We start from the raw sequence: 26,865 nt of genomic DNA, 5'->3' as shown, positions 1-26,865 counted from the left end.
TCTCAGTTATGAGTAACAGAGACCTGTGAAATAGTCCTAAAAGCAGCATGGGTATCCAGAGCAGTGCAATAAAGTATGGCTATTATGAACTTCAATTTGACATTTGATTCTTTATTTATAAGGCATGACTTTTATACATTAACCCCAACAAAACATCAATAACAACCTCTGATACCCAGAAGAGATTCATCTCAAAGACTCAGTATTACCTGTTCACAGTAACAGCAATCCTGACATACCTGCGTCAAAGATCTTCTGCCTCAAGGGTAGTAGGCTTGAGAATGAGAATTCCCCCAGGGAATTATGCTTTGGGGGTGAGGATGGGTCCAGGAGCTCCAAAGCCAGAAGAGAGAGTGTCTCCAGGTGCATATTCCCTGGTTTTTGTTTCATCATTTCTATGAGCAAGGCAGTGACAAATTGACATATAACTCTTATAAAAGATTTACCTTTTATAGATCTTCTATGATGGTATAGGACATTTATAACTCATTTAGATCTTCAGTTACATAAAAACACAATCCTTAGATTGTTACAGGATCACACCATTCTAAAAATGAGATAACACATACTTTTAAAATCATTTGCTTTGTCTTTCCTCTTTCTTTTTTCTTTTGGCTTGAGAGTAAAAAAAAAAAAAAGACCAAATAAAATTTAGATTTCTAAAGTTTAAGAATTCTGGTAATAAGCCTTAGACAATATTTAATTATAAACTCTTAAGAATTCAGTTTATTTCTAAACTTGGTGTAGTGCCTTATTTGCAGATTTCTCAATCCAATTAATATTCATATTTCATCATATCTCCACTCCATACAAACCACGAGTGGTATTTGTAGTGCATATATGCCCTGCATATTCACTAAAATTATAACATACCCAGGGTGTGAAAGCCTAGGGTTTTGTTTCTAAATCTTTTTTAAACCAATCCTCTTCTACAATGTGGATGCTTTTTAGTCATACAAAGAACTGTGTATATTTGTATAAAACATAACTGAAAATTATTTAAAACTGTGAACAAAAACATCTAATGACATATTCACCATATTGCATCAATTAGAGACCCACTGACATATTTTACACTATGTATGCGTATAGTATCTGTATACGGATGGATGTGTAGTATTACACTATGTGTATAAGAATAGTTCCTATTATATATGTCACCATGTAAAAACTGAGTCTAAGGCTCTGGTGACCATACAGAATATAAATCTAATATTGCTTTTTGCAAATAATATTAGTTTTACCTTAATTTCATAGGTACTTATAATCGTGTCTCTCTGTATAATTATATCTTTATAGGTATTTATAGTTATATCTATCAAAATATTTAACCTCTTGACATTGCTTATGATAAAATATACAACAATACCCACCAGCAATGGGTTAATGTTGAGAAGCAATTTAATGAGTCAGTGGTGAATAGCGATTTTATCATCCAAATGACAGAAAAATATCCTGCTTTAGCATCTACAATAACATTTTTTCATGGAGTAAATCCTAGAAACTGTGTAAAAATTGTCTGTACATATAGGTCAATTCTCCCAAATTTCATACTCTTAGCTACCAAGTAGACATCTTAAATTTGTCTAATACAAAGCTATTTAAAAATCCTTCTGAGAAATCAACAAAGTCATCCTTTAGTAATGTAATCACCTCTCAAATGCAAAGTATTAGCTATCTCTCTTCTTGGAAAGATTTAATAGCATATCTTTTTGTTTATTGTAGATACAGAATAATACAAAAGGCTACCCAATTCTGAACATGTTATTGTTTATAGAAGCTGACAACTTCTGCAATTTCATCATGAAAAGGAAATCTTATGCTATACAAATTTAACACAAAGGTTTTTGACAAATATTCATGATTTTTATATACATATATTAACTTTAATGAACTGCTATATTCATCAGTTGTACATATAAACTACCCCTGGAAAAGAAAACCAAAGCAATAATCTAATAAAAGATTTTAAATGTAGATAATTCAGAAATATTCTAATTCAATTTCTACAATCGTGCATTAAGAAATTTCTACACGTTTACTAAACTCATAGTTAGCAACCTCCATATTCAAGAAAATGCCATAAAGCCATTAGATTTGAATATTTCATATTTAGCTTTTCAAACACACTCAAAATAATGCCTTTTGGATTAACATATGAGACATTTCCTATATCCAATGTTTTCTATTACCCTTAATTATTCAAAGAAATGAATTCAAAATCAAATTCCTTTCTATCATCTATTTTATAAGGAAAATTTTATGAAATTTATTTTTAGAAATTTTCTGAATACATTAGCTATTGTATCACAGCAACCATTTTTATTAGATCTATGTTCAAAATCTAGGCATTTGTAAGAGTTTTTTCTTTTGCTAGATTTTTAAGAGATTAAATCAAGAAAGATAAAATACATTAAAAGTAATATGGGATGCAAATGTTAAAAAGCAAAAAGTGATATTATTCTACCATGTTATCTTAGCAACCAAACATGTTACATGCCAGAGTAAAGTGTTGTGGGCTGTTGTCCAGGGTTCTTGCCTTCACAGGCCAGAGAACCGGCTCGTGAGGCAGCTGACTGACTCCTGAGGCAAGGCCAGTACACAAAGTAGGATTTATCAGAAAAAAGGCAAGGCTATAGCTAGGGCAGTGCAGAGGAGCCTGGAAACCGATGGCTCCCTGCTCAGGTGAAGGCTGGGGCTTTCTGTGGACACTAACTCTGGGTTAGGGTAAGGGTTAGGTGGGTTCTTTCCATTGACTGTGGATTTGCGCATGGCGCTCTCTTCCATGTGCTGGTCTGTTTGCCCCTTATTGGGGGCGGGGAAACAACCTTGGAGCACTCTGTTTATCAGCCCTGTGGCAGATTTATGAGACCCTGTATCTCCTCCTCAGGGTGCAGGTCTCATAGTGCTCTCCATGGGGGATGGGATATTGACTCACTCATCTGTCCTTTAGGTTCCCAGACCAACAAACACTTCCAGCAACTTACAAAATTTCTGTCCTATGACTTAATGAATGCTCTTTTCTGTAAACATTCATAAACATGTATATGTGTGTTTATAAACTTGTATATGCACACATGCTATGTGAGTCAACCATTATAAGTCAAATATTAAAAGTTTAAAGCAGTAACAATTATATGAATTTCAGACTAGGGTATTTTAAATTGATGAACATATGATTCTTAATCATTTAGCTCTATTGTTTAAGCTTATTCCCTCCAAATTATTGGCCTATTTCAGATGAAAATGTACTCTAATTCAAACCTGTATTTTCAGATACTTATTGTGCCTCTAAAATACTTGTTCTTAAAATTATTAGAAGATCAAATATGTCTTAGTGGTGCCCCAAAATGTTTTTACATACTATGAAAAACATCTAATAGTCCCAAATATAGTATCTTTTTATAGATTTTAAGAAGTCAAGAGTACTTGAACTCATAAGACAAAGCAGCATGGTAATATAAACTCACATAGTCTATAAACAGATGATTAAATCCAAATTATATTTATGAACAATTGAAATTAGATGAAGCCACTTGGTTATATAGCTCAATTTTAAGATTTGCAATACTTACCAGTCTTGAATCAAATCTTACATAGTCATTTTACCTTTTTCTCTTTTAAGTTTTGAGCTATTTTGGCACCTGCCTTCCAGTTAGGATTGGATAAATGGAAATCCTCTGTGTAAATGTGAATACCATATTATTTTCCTTTATTATTATATTTTTTATTTTTGGTGGGATTGGGGTTTGTCTCTCTTGGAATGTCTTGCTTTTGCTTTCATTTTTAACGTATAAGTTTGGCTGGATGAAGAATTCTTGGTTGACAGCTGTTTTTTCTTAATAGAGTCCTTTAAATATGGTATTTCATTACCTCTGGTCACCATGACCTTTTTACGAGGAATTGTTGATTTCATTGAGATTCTCTTATATCTGACAAGTAACTTCTCTCTTGCTTCTTTCAGAATGTTATCTGTCTACCTCTAAGCAGTTTGATTATAATATGTTTGTGTGTATTTTTTTGGATTTATGAGAATTCGACTTTTTTCATCTTCTTAGATATAGCTACAATAGTTACAATATCTCGGGTGAACTTTCACAATCTAGTTATTGTACTTTTAAAATCCATAATTTCTTGCTGATTCATTTTTATTACTTTTGTCTCTAATTATTATTCTTATTGTTCATACAAAATTTAATTAGTTTCTTTCAGTTCCTGGTCCATGATATTCATTAATTCTTTAACCAGGTTTAAAACAGTTATTTTTAAAGTTTATCTAGTATGTTCAATGCCTAGTTACTTAGTTATTTTCAGAGTCAATTTCTGCCAATTTCTATTTTTTCCTTTTAATGGTCATGCATACTGGTTTATTTGTATAGCTTTTATGTTTTGGTTGTTGAAAACTGCATACTTGAGTATTGCAATGTGAAAACTCTGGAAGTCAGATTCTCTGTTTTCCAAGGTATTTCTGTTTTGGGTTGTTTTAAGACTTTTCCAGACTGTCTTTTTGCCTCTGTCGGGTATGTTCACTGAAATCTTTGTCCCAGATAGAGGAGAGAGAGAGAGAAAGAGAGAGAGAGCAGGCTGCCTAGAACTCTTTCTTTACCTTCTCCTGCTGCATACACAGAGCCCACAGATATGCCAGAGGTCAAAGTCAGGGCCTTCTCAGATCTACTCTGAACAGGCATCCAGTCCTGAGACTGACTTGCATTCTCATTTTAGAACCCTTAATCCCATAAGAGACTTATCTCTTTACCTTCTGCTTAGGTCTGGGTCACAGACACCACTTCACTTGCAGCCATCCTTTGACCCCAATGGGCACATGAAGTGCATGCCTTTAAGTGCTTTGACAGACATTGTCATTGCCCAGAAAGCCACTCCAGCTGAAAGTACTAGGGGATGGGGAAAGCCATGGAACAAAGGTCAACCTCTGCCCCAGTCCTTCTGGGAAACATCAGATAGGTTAAAATGTATAGTCACCGTATTTTACAAGCGAATCCCTTATTAGTATCCTGATACCAGCAAGCTGCAAGAGAAATGCAGGATGTCACTCCCAAGATTGTGGCACTGCCTTAGGAAAGAGAGATAATGAGCACGTGGTTGAAAATGGCACAAAACTCTCTGGTCAGTGTCCTCATCCCTATTGACTAGTTCTCTGATCCCTGTAAGTTTTGGATTAAATTCCTGAGTCCTACAAAAGTTGGTACTACAGTCTTGGCCAGCTTATGGGTAGCTAGAAGAGTTTCCAATTATGTGAGTCTCACTCTGCCATTTTCTCCTAACTTTCCTTTTCATGTTAATTTGTTTAAAGTTTTCATTGATAGTATATTAGTGGCATAATTTTTCTCTAACTGTTCTTTCAATTCTAATATGTCCAAATACATGGTATATTAATTCTTCCTTTTTTTCTCTTTATATTTTCTCATGACTTCTCATTTGTAATTTTAGGCTCTGTAATCTTATTCAATGATGTGTTTTGGAGTGAAGAGTTGGGAGATTCTTTGTATCTTGGTATAGGAGCATCTTCAGCTTCATCATTTTTAGGCTTTACATTTTATATAAATTATTTGGCTTACAATTATTCTCTCCAAGTAAATAAAATAAATTCAAACTTCATGTCAATTTATTGCACAAGGCTCTGATTTAGATTATATGTTTTAAATTTTGCTATGGTGAGCCTTGAGAGTAGTAGGAATTGTATTGTCTTTTCCAGTCACCAAGCATAATTTTGGCTCAATTTCTTTATCAGTACTGTCTTTAGTGCAGTCATCTCAATTCTACCCTCAGGTCACATGTTCTGTTTTTAACAGTATTTAAAGCCATTACAATGGCTGATAGTCTGTGCTTTCCCATTTGGTTCACAATGACCTTCCTTTTGATAACAAGAAATGTCCCTTTGTTTTTACATGCTCCAAAGTACATCAGAAAGATTTCTAAAGATTGGTAGAGGAAAAATTCTATTCAACCTTGTCCCATTTTTCCCAAACCTGAAGTGGTTCATTGATTCTTCACCACTTCAACCGGCATCCATCCACTATCACTTCTCTGGGATTTATGAGTTAACTAACTCAACAGCTTTCATATTCTCGTGATAATCAGTAGCAACTGGTGCAGCACATCTATCTCTTCTCAATTATACTTATTTTTGACTTCTACATGAGATAATTCTACCTTTTTTAAGCAGTCTTATAGTTTTAATTGCCATACACCACATACACACACACACACACACACACACACACACACACACACACAGTTTTTCTCTCTCTCTCTCTCATTTTCTTGTTTTGGAATATACAGATGACTCATTATGTTTATACTAAATACCTTAGGAATTTCAACTAAATATTCCCAGATTTTGAAACTTTCTCTTCCTAAAACAATCATTTCTAGTCTTCATTTCAGAAAATATCAAATCTAACCTAGGTTGATTTTCTCAGGCTAGGATTTGGACTTTCCATAAAGACTTATTTAGACTTATTTATGATTTATCCTTTCAGTCTGTTTTATTCATCAGTAAATCTTATCTTTTCTATTTGACTATTATCTTGATTTCACACACTTTTCACCATGTGCATTGCTATCATCCACACCTTTTCTCACTAAAACAGTATATCTTTCTAATTGGTCTTCACAATTTCTTTCTCTAAAACATAAAGTATCAAAAAAAAAAAAAAAACCAGGAAAATTTTTCCTAAAATGAAAATTCAATCTTGAAGCTTTTCTGATCAACAGTAAAAGGTGAATGAAGAAAGAAAAAATTTTAAAAAGTGAAAATAAAAAACAAGTGGCAGGCTTAAATCTTAATACAGCAACAATTACATTAAATATAAATGGCATAAACACAGCAAATAAAGACAAAGAATGGCAGAGGTACTTAAAAATTACCTAATAATATGTTACTTATTTAAAAACTCACTTCTGTAACAAATAATCTTGAAACTTCCAAATATGATATAGAATAAGGTAATATTCACTACTTCCTCCTCCCATACCCAAAAATCTAATTTAAGATACTTATAATCCTAAATATAGGAAATTAAAACTAAATCTGTTGGAAGACAGCATGAAAAATGTGATCAAAATAGTGAATGCAAATATTTTTTAGAGCATAGCATAAAATAAAATGATAAACTTCACTTAATCAAAAGTAAAACCTTTAATTCTCTTTTTTTTTCTTTTTTGGTGGGACTGCGGTTTGAACTCAGGGCTTTGCACTTGCAAAGCAGGTGCTCTAATACTTGAGCCACACTTCCAGTCCCTTTAATTTTCAATAGAAAAGTAATTACTGGAAAAAGGAAAATAAGGTGTATATTCAATTTATATTCTATATACACAAACATGCAGATGGACAGATTTGATATAGATGTTAGAACAAAGATCTTTTGTCAAAAATATACACAGAAATATTATAACTCAGTAACAAGAAGTGAATAATCTATTAATAATGGACACACAACTAGAGATAATTCACAAAGGATCTTCCTTAATGTGGCTAATAGACACATGAAAAGACACCTCAGTATCATGATTCATCAAACATTCACACGAATATTCTACAACCCCACTAAAGTGGATAAAATTGCAAATTATGAGAAATGTAAATTTTTATGACTGTATCAAATTAATGTCTCTTTTATTATTTATGTTTCTATAAAATGTAGCCATCAATTTGTAGAAATCTTTGAGGGTTCCTCATATTGATAGATTCAAGTTGAAATTATATATAAATGATTATTTTCCTAAGTGTCCCACTCATAGATTTCAGAGAAATGAAGTCATAGATCCATATAAAGATTTCTAAACATTTATTTATTCATAAAAGTTTTATTTTATAGTAAGCATAACAGTCAAACACTGGAAATAGCCTAAATGTTTATCAGGGAGAGAACAAATAAACAAATTGTGGTATAGTCATATACTGTGTTAAATCAGTATAACAAACTTTAAATAATTGATAAATGCAATAATAAGCTAGTCCAAAAAATCACAGCAATTTGAAAAAGTTAGACTCAAAAAGTCCTTACTTTATGATCTTATATGTATGAAGTTCAATTAGGTACATATCCAATCTACAGTGTAAAATTTCTAAGCAATCCACAAGATGGATATGTCAGTTATTTTTGCCATCCTAGGGTTTGAACTCAAGGGTCTCACACTTGCTAGACAAGCACTATACCAATTGAGGTACTCCATCAGCCCTTTTTGTGTTGGGTTTTTTTTGAAACAGGGTCTTGTGAACTATTTGCTGGGGTTGGCTTTGAACTATGATCCTCCTAATCTCTACCTCCTGACTAGCTAGGATTATAGGTGTGAGCCACTAGTGCCAGTTGTTAGTTACTTTTGCATTGCTGTGACCACATATCTGACAGGAATAACTTAAAGGAGGAAGGATTTGTTTTGGTTCATGGTTTCATACGGTTTAGTCCATGGTTGCTCGGTCCCATGTTGCTTTCACAGAATATCATGATAAAGGAGCATGTGGCAGAGGAACTTCTTCATCTCATGGTAGATAGGAAACAGAGAGAGCAAGGGCTTGAGGACCATGTATAACCTGAAAAGTTATGCCACCAGGAACCTACCTTCCTTAGCTGGTTCTACCCACCCTCCCCCAAAGTTTCCACCACCTTCCAAAACAATACCAAGTGCTAAACACAAGAAGACCCTGTGATGGATATTTCATATTCAAACCATAACAGGGTAACTAGAAAAGAACATGAAGAGACTTTCTGGGTGATCTAAATATTCTACACCTTGACTGTGATTGATTGTTTCATGAGTGTACACATTTATTTATCACATTTCATTATATTGTACACTTAGGTATGTGTTTCTCCCTGTATAGACTCTACATAAAATACATAATATGAAGGTTATTTTTCTAACACATTTCATGATTGAAAATATACAGTCTGAAACTGACATGGGAGTCTTTGCTACTTCCTATATTAGAGCTCCTCCCTCTCCTCAGCATCCTAACCCTCACATGGGCATCCACTGTCAAGTGTTCCTAATGGTCAGCTGATGGCCCTTGGAACTTCAGATACCACAGGCTGGTTGAAGTTAAAAATACAGAGTAAAGAGAATGGCTCAAACAATGACATTCAGAATATAAACACAACTTTTAAGATTTTCCTACATGTTTCAATCAGTAACTGTCACAAATATTCTCATCTACAAGTGAGGTGAGCAAATATAATTTGAAAAATCTAGGTTCAGTGCCACTGCTAACAAAGTAGAAGCTAAATCTTTCTTCCCTTTTTTTTTTTTTTTTTTGGTGGTACTGGGGTTTGAACTCAGGATGTCACACTTGAGTCACACAAGAGCCCTACTACTTGAGCCACACCTTCGCCCTTTTTATTCTAGTTATTCTTGAGATAGAATCTCGTTTTTTGCCTGGGGCTGGCCTAGACCAATCTTCCTATCTTCCTACCTGCCCAGCTGTACCCAGCTATATAGGATGTTGAGAACTTTTTGCCTGGGCAGGCTTTGAACCATGATCCTACTGATCTCTACCTCCAGAGTAACTTGGATTATAGGAATGAGCCATGAGCACCTGACTATGTTTTTTTGTTGTTGTTTTTTGTTTGGTTGGTTTGTGTTTGTTTTGTTTTGGTTTGGTTTTTAAAGAGATAAATGGATTTTGTGAAGCAAACATTAGTCTCTTACAGACCCTTTCTATTGAGGCTTCCAAGATTTCATGCACAGCCTGAAAATCATAATTCATATGGAATGCAAATTCCCCATCTCCAAAGCCTCATCTGATTGTTACATTCATCTTTGAGAGATAATCCAAATATCTGTAGACATAAAGACCTCTCTATTATGTACAGTTGGAAACCCTCATGTTTTAGGAGCTAATACGTTTGCGATTTATTTTCCTCCAACACATCCAGTATGTAGTGGTAAAGAATAAGCCATATGAACACTATACTAGCTTCATTTGGAAAATGGATAAGTGAAAAACTCACAGTGGTCACTGACTCATAGCAAGTATCCTTATTTGGGAAGAAGGAACAGACATTCCTTTGCTTAATACTTCTAGATATTGTTATTACTATTTATCACATTTGAATAAAACCAACCAGCTGGTGAAGAAGAGTGTTATGGGCAGGACAAACTGTGATCTAAGGCAACATGAACCCAACTAAGTTTCCCACCACATACTCTGTATCCTCTGCTGTAGTAGCAATTGTTTGTTTTGCTTTGTTTTTTCCCAGATTAGTTTCCCTTTATCTAATAAGGTCCTTGAAGCGAACTGCTTTGTGTGAAGGTGTGACAATTGTTATTCCGCCCTCTTTAGGCTACTTAAGCTATTTTAAAAAGTAGGTATTGGACTTATTTCTAGTCAAGTGTTACCTTTCTTTTGGCTCTATCTTATTGGCATTCTCTTCTTTGCATTTGGTATTTATTTCATGGTTTTAATTAATAAATAATTTGGTGGAACATTTAATAAAATGACATTCATTTTGAAGACATGCTATTTTCTTGATGTTGAAAATACTATGCATCAGTTCAAGGTTCCTTTGGACTCAGATCTAAATTAATAGGTATTTAATGTGGTTTGTTTCACTATCTTTGATATGGGACTTTGTTTCCTAAATTCACTAAAGCCAATTATTTATTTTTCATACTTTTTATTTGGGGTTAGATTATAAGAGAAAGAAAAATGTTTTGTTGTTTCAACTTTAAGTAGAAGATGAAAGTATTCTTACCTCTGTTTAAACTTTTAGATGGACAGGCTTTCTATCTTAGTAATAGCAGGTCACTAACAGATCTGAGGCATGTCCATAGATTTATGACAGGTTAAAATGTGTCCTTAATTGTACCACAATTGTGGTAGTGCCAACATGTCAAGCAGGCAATAGGAAAACTGTCCTGAAATATATTTAATTAGATATTTTAAAGTACCTCGTCTCTCAAGAAATCTTGAGTAAAACAAATCCCAGTGGGAATTCTTGGTTCACCTATTAAAGCTATTAATAAATATAGATTCCAGGACAGAGTTGCCTTGTGGCTACACTAAGAGTGATTGTAGAAGCACAGATTCCCATTGACATCTAGGTGACCCAATTCTCCTAGTTTTACAGGAGTGGGTAAATGACAAGAGTGTTCAGTTGCTACCTCTCTCTCCATGATGCACCTTCTACTTACTTCCATGAATCTAATCTTGTCTGTGATATTTGGTCAATTAAAATTGTTTATTGAAGAGAATGTTATTGTCTTAACATTTCAAAGTCTTCTTCACAAAATTGTGCCCTTCTTTCTCCTAAATAATTCTGTTCAATTAACTTATAAGTGTAGTTTTCCACTGAACAACCAGAAAACTTCTATTTTCTTCAAAATATTTATAAATTCCTTCTTTTTGCCAAAAAATTCACATGAAGCTTGTGAATTTTACATTTTTATTTTGAGGTAATGAAGTTTTAAACTATAACATTAAGGCTATTGATAGAAGGAATATGAAACACTAAGAATGTGAGAAGGGAAGTCATAAGCCTAGCCATCTGTGGAAGAGGCTAGCTGCCACATTACCTTGTATATAGAAATGGAGTAAATCCTTCTCACTTCACAGAAGCACAGCGGATGCAACTTCTAGGATCCTCTATAGCAACAACTACAAACTCAAAATGCAATCATTTGATTCATAATCACAATGCTTAACTGCAAGCAGGGCTATTTCTGAAATGAAGGAGAGTATTACATTTTCCATAAAACATGTGCCAATGGCCAAATAAATGTTGAGTTATCAAACTGCTGTGCTATCACATTTCTAAAATTGTGCATCAATATACATTATGTTAAAACTTAAATGTCAATATATCTCTAAATGTATTGAATTATCCTTTGCTTACTTAGGAAATTATAATAAACTTGGTAATTATCATGTGCTAATGGAAACTTGTGCTGACATTGATGGTAATCGAACTGAATAACTGGTTGTTTCTCCCAAGATTTCCTTAATAAATACCAGAAACATTGCTTTAAGAGTTATAAGTAGATAAGATTTTGAGTAAAATAGCTTCTTTTAATGTTGCTAAGCTGCTCAGCAGTAAGGCTAGTACACTGAGCTTGCCAATAGCAAGACCTTGAACCTGCCAGAAAGCATAACTGAAGATATGTCTCTGTCAATCCACAGCTCCACCACAGTAAGTCACCAGTCTTTCATAAATGTTAATAATTGGATTTTTGATGTCTTTAGGATGTGTTCTAGAGTCCTGACACATTTTTTTTTCTTTTGGGAGTGGAGTGAGTCAAGGTCTCAAAAGTTGTCAGAAACTCCAGAAGATGTGAAAAGTTAAAGTCATGTTGCAGGAAAAATCAAGGCTAAAAGAAAGGATTTAATATGGTCTCTCTGATTCTTATTTCTATATTTTATTTTGTCATATAGAATTATTTTTGGACAGAGTAGAGGATAAAGGTTAACAAATGCTTTTATTTAGATCCTCCTGACAACTTACAACTTTCTAATCATATGTAAATTACTTAATCTGCCTTTATGCTATGGAGTTCTCCTTTAGCATTCAATTACTCTCCTTCCAAGCACAGGAGAAAATCAAACTTTAACACATGGAGACATTTCTGTCTACTTTCCAAGTTTACATTGTATAGGACCAGAAGGAAACCACTGGTAGGGGCCATCTGCCATGATCCATGTATTCCTGCACATTCATTCTCTGTGTTTCAAAGAAACAGACCTGACAGTCTTTCCCCTGGACCGTTCCTCAAGATTGTGCTTTCACCAAACAAACTCGAAGGATTAGGCACTTTTAATTCATTACAAAAGTGGGATATCTTCAGCTCAAGTTCCTCTCCTGGAACTGTCCTTTGTGTGTCCAAGGTGGACCATGTGTCACAGCTGGGGAATGAAGACCTGTGTGAGTATTTTGCCTGTGTTTCAACTACAGGGCTCCCTATGAATAAAAAAGGCCTTGTGCCTGCTTCAGGAATCATGTCTCTATGGAACTATGCATGGCAGAGTATCTTGTTAGCTTCTACATAGTGTAAAAGTTCATATTCCCACACCCTTGATAACTGTTAACAGTCACCTCTCCCTATGGTGGTAAAATAATTATTGCTATGCAAAATCAAGGGGGGAACACTTTTGAACTGATAGAGGATAAACAGTTTATAAGAGATATTTCAGAAAAGTGCATAGCATGAACTGAAAACATATGGTTGGAAAAAAGAGAGACTTTGAAACATGTTTCTACATTGTTTATTTTGAGACAGGGTCATGCTGTATAGCCCAGACAGGCCTGGAACTTGTGGTACTCCTGCCTCAGCCTCCCAAGTACACCACCATGTCCAGCAAGACTTGTTTCTAAAAGAGAAGAAAAGAAAGGTCAGACTTTGTCAAGGAAGGGGTTTCTAATATGAAGGCATGAGTGGTTACAGATAGCTGCATATTTTAAATGTGAAGCCACATTTGTCACTATAAAGTGTACAGATCCAGGTATTGGAAGACAGATAAAAGCCTTCACGTAATGGCCCATGGCATGCTATTGCTTTGGCTAATGTAAAATCCTTTAAGGTGAAGTAGTAAAAACAATGCTGAGCATTCCTTAATCAGCAATATGCACCGAGAGATACAGCTGGCAATCAATGGTGCACAGCTATGAAGAAGTGGGATAATGTACTTTAAATTGCTTTATTTTAGATATAAAGATTCAGTAACTTGATAAGATTGCTAGAAAAAGAAGCAAACATGCTGTACAAATCTACTTAATATCGCTATTATAACTATTTACAAATGAATGCACTCAACCTCTCATCCCAAATTGAATAAGCATGGTTAGACTAGCTAAGGATGGATCTACGAAAAAGATAAATGGATATAATTGCAGTATTCCTTGTCATATAAAATTAGAAGACAAACCTTATTTCCAAATTAACATGACATTAAGCTTCTGCAAACGGGAACAATGGAGTTGTCTATGGCAGGTCAATGCTCTCACTCAAATAAGTAAGAATGTTATGGGTAAGTTATGGAATCATACATTTAAAGACATCAGAAGTTTAGAAGATATTAAAGAAGTACAGAATCATCTATAGGCATTTTGAGGATTTGCAGTAATCTCTAGAGGCATTCACCAATTCAGGGAAAAGCTAATGTCTGGGAACTTACACCAACAGATGTTACTTGATGACATAAACATGACATAAGATGATAGATATGAATTCAATGATATTAAGCATTAAAATAAAATAAACAAGTAGAAAAATACTAAACTATATATATATCTAAAGTAAGAGATTTCAAATAAACCATAGTTCAAGAAAGAAATCAATACCCAAGCAAAAAATATATTTCCAACTGAAAGATAAGAAAATTTAAATCTATCTAATCTTATGGAAATAACAAAAGTAGTGATCAGTTTTTGTATTTATAAAATCATCTATTTCAAAAGAAATTATAAATATAAGAAAATAAACTAATTACATAAAAACAATTATTTTCTAACTTTTTTATTGTTCTGGAGGTACATAGTGGCATTTACAAAAGTTCTTACAATATATCATACTTAAATTCAACCCTCTCCATCCTTCTCCTTTACTCCCCTTCCCTCATTCCTGGAATAGTTTCAACAGGTATCATCTTTCCATTTACATACATGTGTACACAGTATTTGCACCATATTAACCCTCCTACAGCCTTTCCCCATCTCCTTCCCCCTCCCACTGGTACCAACCACCAGACAGGACCTGTTCTCCCTCCTGTTTTCTAATTTTGAAAAAGAAAAAATGTTGACGTGGTTTGTTTAAGATAACTATACAGGGGTTTCCTTGTGATATTTAAATGTATATATTTATTGTAACACAAATTGGCTCATATCTTCTATTTTTCTCCTTTCTACCTTTTCCCCTTTCTTATGGTGAGTTCAGTAGGTTTAAAAATTCTATATTCACTCTTGTGTAGAAAGTACATCAACAATATTCACCTTCTTACCATCCTTCTTTTACCCTCTCTCTCCTGTTACTGACCTCCCCTTAGTGGGACCTGCTTTTCATAATGTTGCCTGTATTTGTGTTAGGTATTCCACATGTGAAAGAAAACACGTGGCCTTTGGTTTTCTAAACCTGGCTAATTGCACCTAAGATGATGTTCTCCAGTTCCATCCATTTACCTGTAAATGACAAATTTCATTCTTTTTTTATGGCTGAATAAAATTCCATTGTATATAAGATGCCACATTTTCTAAATCCATTCATTAGTTGTGGGACATCTTGGCTATTTCCATAGCTCAGCTATTGTGAATAGTGTTGCAATTAACATTGGTGTGCAGGTGCTTTTATAGCAACCTGACCTACATTCCTTCCAGTATATCCCTAGGAGTGGTGTTGCTGAATCATATGATAGTCCTAGTTTTCACTTTTTGAGGAGTCTGCACGTTGTTTCCCATAGTGGTTGTACTAATTTATATTCCCACCAACAGTATACAAAGGGTTCATTTTTCTCCACATCCTCACCAACATTTATTTGTGTTTGAGTTCTTGACGATAGCCCTTCTAATAAGAGTGAAGTGGAGTCTTAACATGGTTTTGACTTGCATTTCCTTTATGGCCTGGGTTTTTGAGCATTTCTTCATGTGCTTTTTGGCCATTTGGATTTCTTCCTTTGAAAAAATTCTGTTCAGTTCATTGGCCCATTTCTTCAATGGGTTATTGATTTTTTGGAAGTTAGCCTGTTAATTCCAGTATGTTCCCTGCTCTTTCTTGAACTAGCTTCCAAGTTTCAGATCTTATACTCACGTTCTTAATCCACTTTGAATTGATACTTGTACAGGGTGAAAGACATGGATCTAGTTTCAGTTTTCTGCATTCAGATATCCAGTTTTCCCAGCAACATTTGTTAAAGAGGCTGTCTTTTCGCCGCCATATGGTTTTGTGCCTTTGTCAAAAACCAGGTGGGCATAGCTGTGTGGATTCACATCTGGGTCTTCTATTCTGTCCTACTGGTCTTCAAGTCTGTGCTGCTATCATGTTATTTGTATTGCCATGGCTCTGTAGCATAGTTTGAAGTTGGTATTGTGACACCTCCAGCATTGCTCTTTCTGCTCAATATTGCCTTGGCTATTAGCAGACTTGTGCTTCAAAATAAACTTTAGAGTTGATTTTTCAGGCTCTGTAATGATTTTGAGGATATTGCCTTAAACATGTAGATTGCTTTTGGTAATATAGCCATTTTCACAATATTGATTCTGCCAATCTATGAGCATGGGAGATCTTTCTATAGTCTTCTTCAATGTCTTTTTGCAAAGATTTAAAGTTTTCCTTGTAGAGGTTTTTCACATGCTTTGCTAAGTTTACTTATAGGTATTTTATTTTTATTGAGCCTATTATAAATGGAATTGTTTTCCTATATTCTTTCTCAGTCTATTCATTGTTGGTGTATAGAAAGGCTACTGAATTTTGTAAATTGATTTTATATTCTGCTACTTTGCTGAAGCTCTATGATGTCTAGGAGTTTTTTGGTGGAGTTTTTCAGGTCTTTTAGGCATAAGAACATGTTATCTCCAAATAGAGAAAGTTTTACTTCTTCCTTTCCAATTTGTATTCCTTTTATTTCTTCTTTTTCTCCTATTGCTCTGGCTAGGAATTCCAAGACTATGTTGAGTAAGAGTAGAGAGAGTGGACACCCTTGACTCATTCATGACTTTAAAGGAAATGATTTCAATTTTCCCCATTTAATAGAATGTTGGCTATCAGCTTGTCATACATAGCCTTTATTATGTTGAGATACAGTCTTTCTATTCCTAGTTTCATCAGAGCTTTTACCATGAAAGCATGCTAATTTGTTGAAGGCTTTTCTGCATCTGTTGAGATGATCATGTGGTTTTTGTCTTTGCTTTTGTTAATGTGTTATATTACATTTAATGATTTACATATGTTGAACTATTCCTACATCCATGGGATCAAACAGACTTAATGATGGTGTATGATCTTTTTTATAAGCTACTGAATTCAATTTGCCAGTATTTTATTGGGGACTTTTGCATCTAAGTAAACCCATCAAAATAATAGCAAATTTCTCAACAGAAACCTTAATGGCAAGAAAGGCATAGAGTGAGCTTTTTAAAATATTGAAAGAAAACAATTTCAGTCCCAAGAAATTCTACCAAGCAAAGCTATCAATCAAAATTGAAGGAGGGATAAAAACCTTCCATGATAAACAGAAATTAAAGTTACCATGACCACTAAACAGCCACTACAGAAGATTCTGAAATGAATCCTACACACAGAAGATTAAAACAAACATAGCCATGAAAGGATGGGAATTATTAAATCTCAAGAGAAAAGCATACAACTAATTAGATAGTAGCATAGAATTAGTTGCACACAGATAAATCTTTATACAACAAAAACAACTAAATGTCAGGAAATCCCACATACCTCTCCATATCATCACTGAATGTTAGTGGTAGAGGAGTAAGGAGAGGAATGGAAGGGGCTGAATGGACCAATTTAAAGTAAACCCACAGTGGAGATACACTGAGAAACCCCTTTGAACATTAACTTAAATATTAATGATGAAAAACAGGACTGTGAAATAGGTACAGTGTGGGGGGTACAAATGGGAGGGAGGAAGGTAAATGAAGGAGATTTAAGGGGAGGGTTGACGGGTTGCATATACCTGTATGAAACAGAACAAAAAACCTCTTGCAGTTACTGTAAATGGGGTGGGGATGGGTGTGGTGGGACAAATGATAGGAACAGTGAAACTAATGTACAATAAAAGCCTAATTGGAATTATCATTGTGAATCCCCTTCTGTATACTATAAGAAAAATTTTGTAAAACAGGCATTTATTGGTAAACTGGATTTAAAAGGAAGAACCAATTTGTGTACAAGAAATTCACTTACAGACAGAAACAAACATTGTCTCAGGGTGAAAGGGTGGAAAAAGATTTACCAAGCTAATGGTCCCCGAAATCAGGCAGGAATAGCAATACTTATATCAAATAAAGTAGACTTCGAATCTAAATTAGAAGAAACAAAGGTCATTTCATACTAATAAGAGGAGCAACACATCAAGAGGAAATAATAATTGTTAACTTACATGCCTCCAATGTTGGTGCATCCAATTTCATCAAACATACACTACTGGACTTAAAAATACAGATAGACCCAACACAGGGGTGCACAGGGGTGGTGGGAAATTGCAATACTCCTCTATCACCAATAGATAGGTCATCCAGATAAAAAATCAACAAAGAAACCCTAGAATTTAATAACACCATATATCAAATGGACCTGAAAACAGACATATTTTCAGTGATAATAGGCCATATTTTCAGTCACAAAGCAAGTCTTAACAAATATAACAAATACAAGAATACTGCATACTGTCTGACCACAATACAACCACCATAAGAAAGGGACTAAGGTAGAAAGAAGAAATGTAGAGGAGATGAACCAAATTGGGCTATAATACATATAAACATGTAACTACAACAAGAAAACTCAGGTAGTTATACTAAACAACCAAAAAATGTCACTTTTTTTCTTCTTCTTTTCTTATACAAAATTGGAGAAAGGAAGATGAAACAGGTCATGCCTGGGGTTGTTGGTATCAGTGCAAAGAGAAAAGAGGTGTGGAAATGGTCAAAGAGAATGAATATGGTATAAATACTGTGTACACATGTATGTAAATGGAAAAGTGATATCTGTTGAAACTATTTTAGGAGGTGGGGGGGATGAAGGAGAATAGTGGAGGAGGTGAACTCAAGTATGATATATTGTGTACTTTTGTAAATGGCACAATGTACCCCCATCAAGTACAACAATAAAAAAAATTAAAAAGGAAAACCTATATTCAAATAAATTGGAAAATCTAAAAGGAATGGGAAAATTTCTAGACACATATAAACATCTAAAATTGAAGCAAGATGATATGACTCATCTAAACAGATCTATAACAAGCAATGAAATTAAAGTAGCAATAAAGAGTTTTCCAAAGAAAAAAGTCCTGGACCTGATGAACTGACTGCTGAATCCTACCAGACTATTAAAGAAGAACTAAAACCAATACTCCTCAGACTTTTCCATAAAATAGAAAGGGAAGGAACACTGCCAAACTCATTGTATGCAGCCAGTATTACACTCATTCCAAAACCAGACAAGGACATAACAACCAAAAGGGAATTATAGGCAATCTCTTTAATGATACAAAACAAATTTTAAACATAAAAATAACAGTATGAGAAAAGCTCAACTTGTGAAAGGATTAATAATAATAATGGACCTGTAGTAAAAGTATTTATGGAAAAGTAAATGAAAAAATGTGGTTAATATTATATCATGAATACAGAATATAAATCACCAGTGATTTTATTATTTTAATAAGACAATAAGAGCATATAATGAACATCTTTACAGCAATTAACATGGTAAGGTAGATTTAGTTAAAAGTAAATATGAATATAAAACATGAAATAAATTTCCATACACTTTAATATCAATTTATAAAATTAATTTCAGTTTTAAAAGGCTTCTCACAAATAAACCTATGGCTTTAGATTACTTGAATGGTTAGTTCTCCCAATAATAAAAGTACAAATCTTATAATAATTCTTACTAAATTAGTAAAATTAGAATGAACTAATGGGACTTCATCAAACTAAAATGCTTCTGCACCACAAAAGAAACAGCCATTAGTCTCAAGAAACAGTCCACAGAATGGGAGAAAATCTTTGCCAGCTATTCATCTGATAAGGGAATAATGTCCAGAATCTATAGGGAGCTGAAGAAAACCTCAACACCCAAAGAATCAACACCCCAATGAAGAAGTGGGCACATAAAATAAACATGGAATTCTCAAAAGAAGAGGTACAAATGGCCAGTAAATACATGAAGAAGTGTTCAACTTCCCTGGTTATAAAAAAGATGCAAATCAAAACAACACTTAGATTTCATCTCACCCCAGTTAGCATGGCCATAATCAAGGCTAATAAAAACAACCAGTGCTGGTGAGGATGTGGTGAAACAGGAACCCTTATATGCTTTGGTGGGAATGCAAATTAGTACAACCACTATGAAAAGCAGTATGGAGAGTCCTCAGAAAACTAGAGATAGAACTGCCGTATGATCAGGTGATACCACACGTGGGCATCTACCCAAAGGAATTTAAGCCAGGATATAATAGTAACACCTGTACGCCGATGTTCATCACAGCACTAGTCACAGTAGCCAAGCTTTGAAAATAACCCAGATAACCTACAACTGATGAGTGGATCAAGAAAATGTGAATTATATATGAATAGATCAAAGGAATGTGTACTCACAGCTGGCATACATTGAGAAACCCCTTTGAACATCAAGTTAAATATTAATAACAAAAGACTGGAGTATAAAATGGTAGTGTGAGGAGGTATTTATGGGAGGGAGAGGGTGAATAAAGGAGATTAAGGTGAGGGAATATGGTTGGTGGACTTAAAATACTTATATGAAATAGAACAATGAAACCTGTTGCAATTGCTTTAAGTGAGGCAGAGAGGAGGTTAAGGGGTAGAGAGGGTGGGGGTGATGTAACCAATGTACAATATAACATTATTTGGAATTGTCACTATGAACCCTCCCAGTACAAAGGATATATTCTAATTTTAAAAAACAAAGAAAAAACTAAAATGAGTAAAAGCAGAAAGAAATATTTTCTAAATCCTATAAGAGATAACCATACCCTTGATATCAAAGCCTGAAAAGAACATTTTTAAGAAAGGTGATACTATGGTTTGGATATGGTTTGAATGTATCTCAAATGTTCATGTGTTGGAGTCTTCGATTCTTTGGAGGAGGTGTTGAAAAATGTCACACGCTTTTAGGAGCGGAGGACATTAGCTCAATTGTGAGCTTTCCCTTAAAGGAATTATAGTATTTTTCATGGGACTCTCATCATGAGAGAGTTGATATGGAAGCATGACTCTGTCCCAACCCAGTTTCTCCCTGGCTTCCTGTGATGAGATATGGTCACTGCTCTAATATGCATTTCCACCATTGCCATCTGTCCTGTCATGAGATAACATAGCAGAGAGGACTGCACTGAAACCCAGCCATTGCCAGTGCTATGACCTTGAACTTGCAAACCTGCAAGTTAAATAAAACAGTCTTCTACCGCTGCCTGGGGTGTCTGTTATAATGGTAACATTATAACTAGTACAATACATTATAGACAGACCATGGGATACACTATGAATACTGTGGGAGAGATATGGTTGGTCACAGTTTGGAAGACTCCATATTGTAGGAAGCAATTCTTCCCTAATGAATATAGTGCCAGTGTAATCTCAAGCAAAATCTTTGTAGGAATGTTTGTGGTATTATGTGGTATATGAGTGACTGTGTATGTATATGTGTGTGGTAGGATAGCTTTCCTAAAAATATGGAAATACAGGAAGCAAAAATAGTCAATACAATATTGAATCTCCTTGTGTTCTCAGAAACTTGCACACAAATGTTTGACTTATCTGTATGTACAAATGTCTAAACTTAGAAGAAACCAAATTGTTCTTCAATATCTGGAGGTATAAACAAACTTTGGTTTACCCATACTACATAATTTTATTCAATGATAAAAGTAAATGAGCAATCAAGCTATGACAAGGAATGGAGGGATCTTAAATATGTATTGCTAAATGGCAAAACTCAGTATGGAAAGGTTTACTTATATGATTCCAGTTATATGACAGTCTGGAAGAGACAAAACTACAGAGAATTTGAAAAGGTCATTGATTGCTAGGTGAACAGGGATTGGGGATGAATATATAAAGCAGAAGGAATTTTTAGGACAGTACAATTATTCTGTTTGATATTGTACTTATCAGTCTAAGATATTTGGGATTTTTCAAAGCATACAGGATCATGTGACACAAAGAGTTAACTTTGTTTTCAAATCTTAAATGTTGGAGGAAGTTTTAAAAGAAGTAAACTGAGAAAATCTAACTGTATATATATATGTAGTTATAGTTTATATATATATGTAAGCTGTGTATATATATACATGCCTGTATATATACAGACATGAAAGAGCCACACTAAATGATATGGGGGAAGCTACTCACCTGAATCTCTTTGGAAAAGCATATAAGCCCTTAGGTGAAAGGAACGGTATGTAGGCACTAGACACTGGTTGTTAAAGTAGTTTTCCACAAGGATGTACTTTAACAGTTCTATTACTGCTGTGAATGTGGACTAAAACGGAACAAATAAATAAATTGATGACAGACGGTAGAGCTTCATTTGTCACTGAAGAAGTGCAAATCTTTGGTAAGAGAAGGAAGGTAGAATGATCCCTGTGAAAATGAATTAGAGTTGGAACATCAGGAAGCTCCTATTTAATATGTTACATATGGTAACATACAGAAATATTTAGGCATATGTATACGCACGAGTTCATTATTATACACATATATATTCATTGCTCTGTCAGCTGAGAGGAACTAAAATAAATGACATCCTAGTGGTGAGTGCATAACTCAAACAAATCCAGATCTCATTTTTAATAAAATTTAATGATATAAAAGAAATGATTTCTTAAACAAATGGCTGATTTGGGGACAGAGCCCAGAAACATGCAAGATAAGCCTAGGACTTCTTGTAATGTCAGAGGATAAGGAATCTCTCTCTCTCACTCTCTCACTCTCACACACACACACACACACACACACACACACACACTCACACACACACACATACAGTTGGGTATGTGTCATTGAAGCACAGAATTTTCTTTCTGGTGTTACCGGGATTTGAACTCAGAACTTTGCACTTGCTAGGCAAGTCCTCTACCACTCCTCAAAAGAGCCCAGGAGTCCAGGGACAAGGCCTCAATGGCCAAAATTGAAATGATTTGACTCAAAAATTAAGTACAGTTGAATTAAAATCTAACATATAATAAACTACCCATGAATCCATCCCAACATAAATGACAGAATGGCTTAATAAATAGAGGAGAGAAGCAATGGTAAATATGCAGAATAATTTTACATAAATTATTCACTGCCCCCAAGTGCTGCATAACTGCATATCATGACTTCCTTCCAAAGTGCACAGGAGAGAAGAAAAGGCCATTGGGCAATACAAAAACCTGACAAACACTTCCTTAGCCCACCATCAATAACCATAAATTATGTTGATCATATGTATGCTTGAAACAATCTCATGGTTCCTCTGTGACCTTCCAAATACCATCACACAATCCCAATTTTATCACAAGAAAAGAAGACAAATTCCAACAGAGATACTCCTTAAAATGAACCTGTCTTCAAAATCGTCAAGATCATACAAGGAAAGTCTAAGAAACTCACAACCAAGGGAAGCCTAAAGACTCAACTATTGAAAGAAGGAGGAGGAGTCTGAAGAGGAGGAAGAGAAGCAAGAAGAGGAGAGGCTGGGTGCCAGTGGCTCCCACCTGTAATCCTATCTGCTTGGGAGGCAGAGATCAGGAGGATCTCAGTTTGAAACCAGCCCAGACAGACAGTTCATGAGATCCTATCTCAAAAACCACCCAACCCAAAACAGGGCTGGAGGAGGAGAAGGAAGTCTGAAGAAAGCCTGTGGAGTTTATGGAATATCATCAAATGGACCAAAGTGTTCCTTATAGAAGTCTATTAGCTAAAAATATACCAAATATAGAAAGAAAAATGGTTATCAAAGTCCAAGAAAACCAAAGGACCCCAAATATGTTCAACCCAAAGACATATGCACTGACGTAGACCCACAAGGGGCCTGAAGAAACATTGAAGCTTAAGAAACTGGTAGTGTTCATGACTTGATGGTTTCATGGAGATATATTTTAACTCCAAACATATCAATTTATATACATTAAATATCTACAGCTTTTTTGTTTGTCAATCATACTTCCATAAAGTGACTAAGAAAAACAGCTAGGGGGGTCAGACACACTGGCTCACAACTTTCATCCCAGCTACTAGGGAGGCAGAGATAGAGGGGACCATGATTCAAAGCTGGACCAAGCCAAAAACATGAGATTCTATCTAAAAAATAACTAAAGCAACAAAAGGTTGGGGGGTGTGTGGCTCAAGAGGTAGAGTGTTTGCCTGGCAAGCATGAAACCCTGAGTTCAAATCCTAGTGCTGCCAAGAAACAAAAAGGAAAAAAAAACTATGGGCCTTAGTTAATAATAACGTACCAGTGTTGGCTCATTAGTTATTACAATGTATGAATCTTGAGCAAGGATTTATAATAGGGAAAAATATGAGGATTCTTTGTACTATTTCCTCAATTTTCTGAAAATCTAGAAAATGGAGTTTATTACAAAGAAAGATGTTATTTGTTTTTTTTCTCTATCCTTTTGAGAAAATCCCATTAACAAGCTTTTTGAGCAGGAATGCACATTAAACACATGACTTTCCCCCTTATCGGTGACCTGCTGTGTGTCGTGGGGTAAGCACTGACACCTTGGCTGTTGTCTGAGTTGTGCAGTAACATACACATTCAGAGTCAGGGCAGGACTAGGAATTCCTGTCTTGCATTAAGCTGATTTAAGAGAAAGTGTGAGTTTTGTTTGATTTTATTAAAATTGTTACATTTAAAAAACCTTTGGTTTTAATGATGCTTATTATGTATGAATATTAGATATTTTAACAATTTAAATCATCTCTCTAAAATACATTAGTTATGTGATTTTTTTCTCTTTTGTATAGAACTATCATGACTGCGAGTATCACAGAGGGCTAATGCAGTCCAGATAATCCACCTGTTTGTCTACAATGTATGCATATATACATACATGTTTATCTATTTGTCTATACTAATGTCTACTCCTCCATGTACATAAGAAACAAGTGCAATGGTCTTCTAGCCAACATTTTAAAGCAATGATAAAATTTTTGCAGTTGTTATATTAAACACAGATGAATAAATCTATTAACCAAAATAAAGTGGAGTCCTTAAGCTTCTATGACATGGGACACCCAAAATTAAATTTCCTCACATGTCATTTTCTTCACTGGGCAAAAGGCAGCTGTTCTGCCCTTGTGGTGTGTGAGGACCATCAGAAGGCCAGGTTGGAGATGACATCTTTTGACAGTGTAGACTATTTGTGCTTCACAAAATATAAAACCATTACATATATAAGTCTTGTCCCTAGTACTCGTGAGTTGGCACACTTCAATCTGGTAACATCAGTATCTCCTCAAGAGCCTTACTGGCAGCAGTATATAAATACCAAAACACCTTTCACATAAGTTGGCATTGCTGAAGAGCATGTGTACACTGGGTCCCAGGGTTGACTCAGAGAGAGAAAATTTTGCCTCCAGTGTAACTGCCTTGTAAACCCAACTGTGTTGGCTGCCTTCCTTTGTCTGGCTTTCTTCCTAGCTTCACCTCCCACACAAATTACTGACACTTGAATCTTTGTCTCAGAATCTTCTTACAGAAAGCTATGATATTTATACTGGGCTAAGTTTAAAGATATTCTGAACTTTGTAGGTAAAAATGACAGCAAACATGTCAATGTTACTTACCAAATTACAAGGGAATATTTCATTCTTCAGGCTTCTAGGTAACATTTGAAAGATCTTGTGTCAGACAAGGATGTCCTAGAGGAATGCGATTACATATAGTCAGCTGCAGCCAACATTATCAAGGATACACATGGTTGTCTGAATCTAAAGGAAGATTCAGCTTAAATGCATTGTGCGTAGACTGTTAAGTAAAGTGCCATGTATCTACAAACACTAATCAGGTCAGAGGTAGTAGCAATAAGCTACTATGAGACTGTTACATATATATAACAGTCTCAAACATATACAAATAAATCAAACATAGACATATTAGACATAGAGAGACCACAGTGAAAATAATTTAAGTGACTTTTAATTTCAAAAATAATTTTAATTATAGAAAAATTTTAGCAGGCGGGGAGAAATGACCCAAACAATGTACACACATGTGAATAAATGAATAATAAAAATTTTAATAAAAAAGCAAAAATATCTACATGGACAAATAAATTATTGTGCATATATATTTATAAAAGATTTTTTTATTTAAAATCTATTGCAATTACATCTATATAAATTAACAATTTAATTCTTCACAACTCAGATATTACATTGGAGATTTACTTATTTATTTATTATTGTAAGAAATTTAGCTTATGTTGTATTTGTCTTTTTTGAACAGTTGTGAAATTTTTGTGATAAAATAAAATTATTTTAGATTATTTCCATAAGGTATGTGTATCAAAGCTAACACAAATATCTAAGTTTTTTGCTGAAAACTGCTTCGCATGACAAGTATAAAATTTACATTTTTTCTAGAATATTTGAGTAAGACATAAATCAATACTTGGATTATCACTCATTTTTTTTTTATCTTATCCATCTGATCAAAGGGAAAATCTTTATGTCTTGGGTATTTCTCACAATTTCCTTTATACTCTTTGGGTGCATAGCTCTTTTTTGTCAATTGTTTTCACATCATGCAAATTATATTTTTCAAATAAAATTCTAAGGTCTCTTTATGTGCACAGGATAACAATATTAAGTATTTTATATATTTTTCAGAGTTTTTATTTAATTTTTTTATTACAGTTACTATTCTTTTTTCTTTTTCTTATATATGTTTATCTTTCTTCCCTTGTTCCCTTCCCTTACTCCTTTTAATTCCTTTTCTCAACTTTTCTTTGTTTCTTTCCTTGTATTTCTTTTTCCTAGAGGTGCACTATATTAAATTGTTAAATTATTAACATTTTAATTTATATATTTCAACTTTTGAGAAAAGAAAGTCCTTAAACTTGTTAAATTATAAAAATATTATGTATGTTTTATTCTAGGATATTTTTAACACATTTACTTCTTGATTCATTTGGAAAGCATCATGCTGTTTTTACCTTTGCTACAT

At 34.3% G+C, this 26,865-nt stretch overlaps 1 long non-coding RNA gene across 1 annotated transcript in view; it reads right to left on the bottom strand.

Annotated features, from left to right (window-relative positions):
• Positions 1-13,203: 13,203 nt before the first annotated feature.
• The window catches only part of LOC141417402 (uncharacterized), a 38,881-nt gene continuing 25,219 nt past the window's right edge, over positions 13,204-26,865 (bottom strand). The window contains exons 2-3 of the long non-coding RNA XR_012441945.1: positions 25,485-25,559; positions 13,204-13,324 (exon numbers count right to left, since the gene is read on the bottom strand). This is a non-coding gene — a long non-coding RNA (uncharacterized lncRNA). The remainder of the gene's footprint in view (positions 13,325-25,484; positions 25,560-26,865) is intronic.

Source organism: Castor canadensis, chromosome 2 (assembly GCF_047511655.1).
Source record: "Castor canadensis chromosome 2, mCasCan1.hap1v2, whole genome shotgun sequence".
Taxonomy (NCBI): Eukaryota; Metazoa; Chordata; class Mammalia; order Rodentia; family Castoridae; genus Castor; species Castor canadensis.
This window is presented reverse-complemented; position numbering and strand designations above follow the sequence as displayed.